This window comes from Pinus tabuliformis, chromosome 1_2 (assembly GCF_031772625.1).
Source record: "Pinus tabuliformis cultivar Carrire ecotype Pingquan chromosome 1_2, CPIR1, whole genome shotgun sequence".
Classification (NCBI taxonomy): Eukaryota; Viridiplantae; Streptophyta; class Pinopsida; order Pinales; family Pinaceae; genus Pinus; species Pinus tabuliformis.
This window is the reverse complement of record NC_142298.1, coordinates 1,311,231,393-1,311,241,908: the sequence shown is the minus strand read 5'-3', so window position 1 is coordinate 1,311,241,908 and position 10,516 is coordinate 1,311,231,393. Positions and strand designations below refer to the sequence as shown.

Genomic DNA, 10,516 nt, shown 5'->3' with positions numbered 1-10,516 from the left:
TTAGTGTGTAAGTTGAGAAATTGTCTCAACCAAGTGAGTCTAAGATAGACACACTATCTTAAGACCACTTACTCATGTATTTAGATGTATTATTAAATTTTTTGAATAATGTTAATTACATGAGCATGAGAGACCACATGATGGCTCTTTGCCTTTTCCGCCAGTTTAAATTTTATGTGTTAATTTGTTGTGCATATGGTTATATGGCTTTGTGATTCTTCTTCATGTGGTATCAGAACCTTTTTCATGTGACACACCTCCACCAGCAAGTAAGTCCATTTCGCTAGTATCTATCAAGTCTGGCATCTCAACAGAAACAGGCTTCGATGTGTTTTGTCATTCAGCTTTTCTGTCACTATGGTGTTGTCATTAACTGTTGTGCTACCTCCAAGAAGACCCAATACCCGGTTGGGGTGATTCAGTGCAATTAACAATTGCATCTTTATTTTCAAGGAAAAATGCCCCCACTGTTTCAAAGAGTGTATTTTCTCTTTTCCTTAAGACTGATTCAAGGATGCACATAGCTTACCTGCCATACATGTGACTAGATTTTCACGTTAAGAGCTTGAATCAAAGAGGTAGAATCCAATTTTGAGGCCATTGCGAGGAAGTTTTGAATAGTTTCACGGCTGGGTTGAAGGCGCACTCTGCCAGCTACTGTTATAGTGTCTAAAAGTCTCTCTTCTCTACCATTTCCTCTTGTTTGATTGGACCCAGAACTGTTATTGCTTACATTAGAAGTAAGAACCGTATAATCTTGATTTCATGGTAACTCTCGATGTTCAGAAGCTGAAAATTGTGGCTCTGCCCATGGTTCCTCCCTTTGATGCCTGGTAAAAGTATCTCTTTCTAATGTAAGAGATTTTCTTAGGCTAGGTCCTTTGTAACTTCCAGCTGAATTGTTTTGTCCATCTAAATAACCACTTGATTGTCCACCAATCATGCTCAGGCCTTGTTTAATAGATGCACTTCCAAATCCAACAACTTCACTGAGAAAAGACTTTTTGTCATGCAATGGCATTTCAAAATTAGTATTGCCAAACCCTTTTATTCTTTTGTTGATATCCTCTGCAGTTGTTTGCTTCTCATCTAAAGCAAATATAGTTGTAACTACTTCATGGGCAGTATCACAGACTGCTTTATTCAAAGAATTGCCTCTAAGGGCATCTGGTTCACCTCTGTAATGAAATAGTTGGCGTATAGCTCATGAGTGTCGCTGCATTTCTCTTTTGAATTCTACTCCAGCTTTTGCTACCAAGTACTTAATTAATCTCAAAGCCTTTTGCTTGACTCATGGGCTTTTATGATCCAGGTGTTTAAAGATAAATTTAGACATTTCCTTCGCGATTCCGATGGGGTTGGATCGAATCGTGTCGCATACGCTTGCACTCAGTTGCAGGGAATGTACTGCGTTTGAACTAAATTAAACAGAAGCAACCAGTTTCAAGAGAGAAAAACGTATCAGATCTTATATATGGCAGCATCAACTTCAAAAATGGCTATTACAAATCAATAAAATATTGGACCTTTTCACTACTTCTGCGTGGGTTCTTGTTGAGCCACCTTAAAGCCTTGAGCACCAATGTATAGCCAGTGTGGAGAAGGATCTGATGCATTGAAAACACATTCAGTGTGAAACGACTTGCGTTGGAGGACTTGCCCATGGAAGACCTCCTTGTGTTGATAAATTAAATGGTGCGTAAATCAAATGATGTTTACATGGATAAAAGTAAAGTTTATAGGATTGCAACTAAAAAGGATTGATGCACTTCCTTCAAGGTATGCTTAAAGTGATACTTAATGCACATTTTTTAAAGACATAAGTTTTTGAAAATATATTTTATTACTTTTCATAAAAGTAATAAAATATCTTATATTTCTTGGTGACTTGTAAAAGTGCTTTTGGAAATTCCTATTTCAAACATAAAAGGCTATATTTTTTTTGTATTTGGAGTGATAAGGTGAAAGTATTTTGAAATTTGGAGCGATAAGGTGTGACTAATAAATATTTGGAGTGATAAGGTTGTAACTTGTGGTTTAAAAAGTTCCTTTTTATTTATGAAGACAAGTTTCTTCAAGGGGCTGTGAGCTTGGCGTTCTCATTGTTGGAGAAATTTCATTCATGATGTTGAGAAGGTGAAGGTTGATGTACTCCCATATTTAAATAAAAACATATCTTTTTGTGGTGATCATGTCCTAGATCCGCTCGAAATTGAATAAGGGGATCTTCGGTACACCGTGTGCAATGAATATGCTTGCATGATTTGAGTCGAATTTTTAAAACACTCTTTATTATGCTTAAACCAAACAACTACATGCACATAAGAAAGTTTACATATACAAGTCATCGATCAAGCTCCTGAAATCAAATCTCCCATAATCAATTAAGTTCATAAGCACAAGGCATCACATCATCGACTTGATAAAAGTAATATTCTGCAACAACATTTCACAATAGCTAATTCACACCATCAAGTTAAGGACGCTACAAAATCAAGCACTTCAAGCCTAATGACATCAACATCATCAACACTTTTTGTATCACTTGCAGATAAACTTTTTTTTGAAATGTACGGGTGCATTTTCAATTGTAACCGACACCCTCATTTGATTTGTTACAGTGCATACATTCAGTCAAGTCAGTTGTCATTTGAAAATTTATCATTTGGGTGCATTTTCGATAGTGTTCGACACCCATCATTTTTTTAGCACGTTCAGTGCATCACTAAGTGCAATAATCACAGAAGAGTTCAAGACAACAAGTAAGTACAATCAAGCAAGCGAGCGTGTTCATAACAACAACCAAGCAAGCGAGCGTGTCAAAATAAAATCTACAACAAACGAGCTAGTATGAAGTTGATTGAAGCATTCACAAAGTGTCCGTAATCAACCAATACAGTTCAACCAAGCCATCTAGCAAGCAATCATCATCAAACGATTTCTAAAAATCCAACAAGTATTGAAAGCAAGCAAGTGTGATTTCAACCAATCAATTGTTAAAACAAGTTCAAGCGAGCGTGAAGCAATCAACCAAACAACAAGCGAGCCTGTGTAAAGTTCATTAAAGCATTCATAATGTTTCATTCAAGCAAAGCGATCATCATCAAGCGAGTGTACAATCAACAGTTCAAGCAAGTGTTTAAAAGCATCAGCAATCAACAACCAGTACAAGCGAGTGTGTCATTTCAGTGATCGACTCAAGTGAGAAATTTTTTCAAGCACGTCTTCTACGACAAGTGAGCCTAACTTCAAAGTAAGCAAGGCAACATGGCGAGACACATTCAGTTCTCCCAAATTATTAACAATTTCATGTTATCATCAGTAGGTGACATGGTGCACATCAGCAAAACCACTCTTGCTGACACTCAAGTGCATATTCAACATGCACATGAAATGATTGAGTTCCTTCAACTGGAGTCGCAACTACAGAGAAATGATTTGCAAGAGAAGCATGTTGCTTCCAAGTCTTTGACCAATCCAGAGACAGCTGATCATTCGACTTCATTCATCTAACCAACTTCAAGTGTTGAAGTTGTTCCAATTCAACTTTCTTCCAAACTCATCATCAAGCCATGGGAAGAAATTCAAAGTAATCGAAATCGACGCGGCTTAGGATATGTCAAAGATGACACCAACTTGCATATTCTAGATTATTCAAGACCCATTAAGTTTGTCAGTGCGGGATTTCTTTCACAAATCACATCGACTAGTTCTAAGAAAGTTACAGACAAACAGAAATGCATGCAAACTGAAGTTGTCATCAAACCAAAATGCCTTCATTGTGAAAGAACCGGTCATCTGGAAGATCAATGTTTTGATCTCCATCCTTGTAGCCATTGTGGCAAGTCAAAACATACATCAGAGAAATGTTGCAAACAAGACCAACCTGCCAGATTAAAGATCAATTATGCATGGATTGATCCTTGGAAATGGTCTTCAACTGTAAAATGATTGTATAAGTTTTACAACAGAATTCAATCTCAACTCTTGCAACCAACAATCAATTGAAGATGATACTCTAATGCACCTGAAAGCGGGAGTACACCAGTGAAACACTCCTACACCTATAGGGGAGAGTTTAGATATATTTTGGAGAAGATTGCCTCTCCTTTCAGCTGACAAAGGGGGGAAAATGTCAATGAAATTGACAAGTAGTTGTCAAAGTCTCGAAAACATCAGCGAAGCAGCCAGTGGGCATCTCCATCAGCCAGTGGGGGATCATCATCAGCAAATACGCCAGCGGCTGTTCATCAAATTGTGTCAGTGGACACCAGATGTTGTTTTCAAGCAAAGGATAGTTGGATCCTTTTGCAACTTGGCATGTGATGGATTTTTTAAGCGACATTCAAAGATGAATCAAACATGCAGCTGATTCATGTTCTCTTCAGATTTGAGTTTTTTCAGCATCCAGCTTTGGCAGTTTTTCAGGAAAATGTTTTTTGAGGATCAACTTGAGAACTTGGAAGATGGTTCCTTGTTCGTTTTGGATTTATCATTGAGGGGGGGAATTTTAGCCTCACTCTCTTAAAAATCAATAATAAATCCAATTATTAAATTAAATAAATAAAATCATGAGAATTCCTCAAACTAAGGAGTCTAGTTTGGATGAGATATTCTCTCCAACTACCTCTCCTCAATTAGTGTGTAAGTTGAGAAATTGCCTCAACCAAGTGATTCTAATATAGACGCACTATCTTAAGACCACTTACTCATGTATTTAAATGTATTATTAAATTTTTTGAATAATGTGAATTACATGAGCATGAGAGACCACATGATGGCTCTCTGCCTTTTCCACCAATTTAATTTTTATGTGTTAATTTGTTGTGCATATGGTTATATGTCTTTGTGATTCTTCTTCAAGCAGTTCATCAAGTTTCCCACAAAGCAGGTGTTCAGTTACACCTCTGTTTTAATTTACATGTTCATCTACTATTAAGCATAAAATTACAGTTTTGCATTGCAGAATTTGGATGATGCAGGGGAACAACAACCAGTGATCTTTTGGACCTCACTGGTCATGAAAGAACAACAGGGATTCAACTACAAGAAATTTATAGAATACTTTGTTCATCCAGCTATGAACATTCTCTACAGTACAATGAAGCCCAAGATCAGTGAGGAGATCAAACAAATACTACATCTATCATACCAATAAAAGACTGTAGATTGGTACCTATACTAAAACTACACAGAGATTAGTTCTATGGATGTGAATTGGCCCCCTACAAGCTCCCCAAGTACCTCCAAATGAGGATCTTTGCACTAGAGTATATCAGGAAAATGTTGAACTCGGATGAGATCCACTTTGTAGTAGCAAAGAAGAAGGCACAATTCAGGATTAAAACACAGGTAGGCCCATTTGTGTGCAACACAAGAACTGTAGGGGAGGAGGAAGATAAGATACTGAAGGAAATGAAGTTCAACTTGAGCTTCACATGGTCTTATGACCCCTGTGGCATCATTTCAAAACTCAGAGTGGACAATAAGAATACTCCTTACATCCATACTTCTAGGCCAGACATAGAACAATATGCCAATCAGTTGGAATTGGCAAACAATATCCTGCAGGAAGCTGAAGAGAAGATTGTGTCCACTTCCAGTTTGCAGACTCCTGTTCCTCAAGAAAAATCCAGCAAAAGGTAGAGGGAGGAAGGGTCATCATCTACAATAGGGAGTGAAGCTAGAGAATTTAGAATCTGTTACAGAAAGAGGCCCAAGGTGACTCATAAACGAGAGGTAGACAAAGAGATTGAAGAATAGGTAGCTATCATCATCACAGATTATCCACCAGCAACCACTAAGTTCACTACATCTCCTTCTAAACCTTCATCTTCACGGGCTCCTAAGGAGACCGAGCTAGAAACACACACTGTCTAGATAGAAAAAGAGAAGACAATGTTTGATAGGTATAGGGAAATAAAGCTCATAAATGAAATCTTGAAGAACAACACCGACAATCAATTTTGGAAGCAGAATTCCAGTTCACAAAGTAGACTTTTGTCAGTGTTTGATACTAAACATGGTAGAATGCAGATGGCATTTCTTGAGGCCCAGACTTCACAGCCAAAATCAACAGTTGACTACAATAGCACCACCTTTGAGTTTAGTACAAAGGAAATACATCCCATTGATCAAATGGAGATGCATAAACAAACTGGTGAGATGATATCATCCACTCTCATTAGTACGATCATGTCTTTACCCAAATTGCAAGTTTCTTTTGCAAATGTACAGTCACAGTTGAATATGGAGAAGGTCTCCTCCTTGGCCAAAGACAACAAGATCAAGTCTTTGGAAGACTTGGTGATCAAGATAGGGTATGACCCTAAGGATGTTATTGCTGCTAAAGAAATTATCAAGAAGAAAAACTTGGACATTAAAACTTTGAGGAAACAGCTCAAGCTGCCAACTACAGAATATCCAATGACCAAGGACATTGCATAAGGTGAAGCTCAAAGAGCAGACATGTTGAAACTAATTATTGCCCAAAACATACAGATCAGGCAGATGGAAGCAGAGTTCGAAAATTTGATAAAGGAGAAGGAAGACAACTTGAAGATGGCCATTGTTCCCTTGGATGTTGTACCTTTTTCTCAACTTCCATCCACAGGAACAACTACTGCACCTACTCAAACTCCTAGTGTTGAACAGGTCACACATACATTGCAAAATATGTCTTTGCAATCAAAGGAAATTGAGACCTTACAGGGACTACTCAAAGCTTTGGAAGCCCAAAAGGACAAAGTTGAAGCTGCTCAGGCCACCGAATTGGAAAAATCTCAGAGACTTTTGGAAAAGTTGCACCAGGTAGAGAGAGACACATCTATTGGCCGGGCCTTAGCAAGTTAGCTCAAGCCAAGCAAACAATTTAGATGAACATACTTAACTCGATGAATGAGATTTGGCCTTCTATTCAAATTATATTTGAACAAAAAGAGTTAATAGAGAAGGCCACTAAGACCATTGTACAAGGAAGGGAAAAGCTGGGAGAAATGCCAACTGAAGCTACCAATATTATCAGGTTCTTAAATTCAAAGTCCAGATATGAGATGGAGGAAGTAGGAGTCAGTGATAGAACTGCCACCATTCTGGAAGTCAAGAAAGTCTTGACTAAGAAAAATCTCATTCAACAGTTGGAGGAAAGGTGTGAAACCTTGGAGCTACAGATGAACATATTTACAAACAGGATTGAAGACTTAATGCAAAAGGGACTGCCCAGTATCTATGTCATCAATGGCAAGTTGATCACTCAGGAGGACTACATCCAGAAGATGAAAGAGGTAGCCAAAAGCAGCATCAAGTTCAGTGGAATCAAAGGGAGTATGACAACAAAGGCTTTTCTAGAGACCATGTCAAATGACTTCCATGTGCAAAATGAGGTAAAACACATTTTTACCGTGAAACCAACTTTTGCTAAGTATACAGAGGTAGATGAAATCTACCACAGGGTGACAAAGTTAACAGTGCCAGATGAAAAGAGATGGGAAGAGTTACTTGATTTATTGGACTAAGCAATAACTCAGGAGTAGTAAAATATTTTGCCAGCACAGCAGCCAGCGCAAGATTCAGTTCAGCATCACATTCTGTTTTGGATGACTCAGCAACAGAAACCACCCAAACAAGGCCACCACTTTCCTCAATAGCCTACATGGCCTATTCTTTTGCCAAGATTAGATGATATTAGTTTGTAATTAGGATAATAATACACTATTGGTTTGACAACGATTTTGTAAAGCATTATTGTAATTTTTATTATAAATACTTCATTGTTTGAAGTATTAGTGTTGATTTTTAAATGTAATTTCTGCTACATATTGTAATTTTGAAGTACTGGAGCATCAATATACAGGGACCTTTTACAAGATTCATGTGGTATCTTGGATGGTGATGTGTTTCTTGTCTTTATCTATTTAAACATTGTTATTTCTTTCCTCTGTTTTTCTAAATCTGAATAAATCAACAGAAACTGTGATAAATAGGATTCGTTATCTAGAGCGCCCTATTTTGGCTATTGTTAATTTTAATGTTTTCCACTGAAGTCAAATCTAGGAATTCTTAATTGCTCCCAGATTTCTACTGAACCTTACACTTCTGTTATTCCACAATTCATTTAAATTATGAACAGATCCATTTACTGCAACCTAGCTTGCCATGTGAGAACTCCAATAAAAATTGATGAACAAAATCCAATTTTAATGTATAGACTCCATAGCGCAATCGAGTTATAACACTCAAATCAACCAAACCAATCAAACAAAACAAACAAGTACAATCATAGCTAGCCTAAAACTTACATTAAAACAAAGCTAAATAAAATAGAGAGATCCCTCTCTAAAGCTGGCAGGGCTAGATCCCAACTTCCAAAGTGGTTTTGATGTTGTCCAATGTGTTTACTCCCTCAACATCAAAAATACAGAATGACAACACAACCCAAAACTATCGTCAGGTTTTAGAGCGTTTTTCCAACCAAGGCTTCCAGGACTAGTGTTAGTGTAAAGATTTCAGGAAGATGTACCAAAAATAATTCACTTAAGTCATTGGTGACAAGCGACCCTAACAACAATATATTTCTATTTACACTTTAGATCTATAATAATAAAACGAGAAAACCTTGAAGCAAAAAGATTGTGTGTGATCCAAAATAGAAAACAACAAGAAATATTTGATGTAATAACCCAATAGAATAAGACTTGTATATCAATAATATTTTATTAAAACACCTGGTGAAGGAGATCTACAACATGGGTCTGCAAATCCCCCTCCGTGGGATGGGTCCTTTGAGGTCCTTGTACTTTAGTGATCTATTCTCTCTCTCAATGTGTGAAAAACCTGATGGTCCTCAATATTGCAGCAAGGATGTTGCAACTCCTAGGGCTACCAACTTTACTTTCTCAACCCAGGGTTTCATAAAAACTTGGAGATGACAATGTTATATTCACAACAGATGCAACAGTCTATTCATGTCACTTTTCAACTAGGGCGATGGACCACTAGGGTTTCAAACTAGTCTTCTATTGACTAGAACGAATCTGACTACTAATAGTGAATTTAAAGCTAGCTCCAATACAGGAAAGTAAATGCTTGTCTACTGAGGAAATGAAAGTTACTGAAGGGAAAATGCTATGAAATTCTATGAAATCATCTAGCTAGGACATGACATAAACTAATTGCAAAAAGAGAACTAATATAAACTTGTATTTTATCATCTAATTATTTGGACTAACTGGACATGGAAAGTTATTATGTCACTCTATGATTTATATATGCATGCACTAACTATCTCATGTTGAAATTGTAGAAAAAGAGTCTCTTAATTTCTAAATTAGGAATGTAAATGCTTGGTTATGTTATCCGATCTTTGTAGGGGATAAAGGCATGGAAGAGCTGGTCTCAAATGGCATTAATAGGCATGGAATTCAAGAGGAGGGCCTACCCTGTGCTCAAGCTATCATTTCTGCTCAAAACAGGCTAAAACAGGCCGCTACAGGAACTGCTACGGGATGTCCTGGTTTACTATAGGATGTCTTGGTTTTCTACAGGAAGTTAGTTGAAGGCCATAGGAAGGTAGGGAATGTGAAATGAAGTTCTAGAAAGATGTCTGATGGTGAAATAGGGTGTAGGGAAGGTGCACATTACCCAAAGCTCATCCCAACACTTCAGGAAGGTGGGATTTTCCCAAGGTGGTTGTCCACGGTGGATACCAAATAGATATTTGGATTAGGGGTTAGTAGGCCTTGGAAGAAGGTGGAGAAGACTTAGATGAGGCTAGTCGGATGAGTGCCTCCTTGCATATCAACAATCCCTGCAACAAAACACGTTCCTCTCTTCATTTATGCATAACTTCATATAAATAGGGAAAATATGAGTTGAATTTGAGAAACTAATTTATTGATGGCTAGTGACTAGATCTATGAAATGAAATGCCTTCTTAAACTACAGAAAACTCAAGAAACAAAATGACAACTGCAGGTGCTTCCAAGAAATCATAAACAATGACCTATTCAGCAATGAACCCTAAGCTATGCAATGATCAAAAGATAAATCTATTTTTGGGGTTGTGAGAGTGGGGCCCTCAAACCATGATCCCATGAGGGAGATGAGGAAGAGGCCACTGTCACAGGATTTTCTGAAGTATTCTTTCTCACTATTGTACCATTGATCTACTTCTTCAACTAATGAAAACAAGACTAAACACTCATTCAAATACTTGTTAAATTGATCAAAGCATAAATAACTTAAGCAATTAACTATGATTTTAATCTAAGACTACATGTACAAAAGGAGGAACCTCTACTGCTAGGGTTGGGCCCTAACCCAAGAGCTTTAGCCCTTTGAGTCAACTCAGTGCTAGATCAAGGTAAACCTTCTCATTATCATCAAAATTTCAAATAAAACATGAAACTAATAGTCACAATATTTTAGCTCTAAATTGCCTCTTGGCTACAACAAAAAGTCGAATCCTACTGAGGCCCTTGACCTTCTTAGTTATACAAAATGAAGCTACCAAAAAATT

The 10,516-nt window shown here is 37.4% G+C and overlaps 1 pseudogene; it reads right to left on the bottom strand.

Annotated features, from left to right (window-relative positions):
* Nucleotides 1-222: 222 nt before the first annotated feature.
* On the bottom strand, nucleotides 223-1,664 carry LOC149211031 (protein MODIFIED TRANSPORT TO THE VACUOLE 1 pseudogene; annotated as a pseudogene).
* Between the last annotated feature and the right edge of the window lie 8,852 nt (nucleotides 1,665-10,516).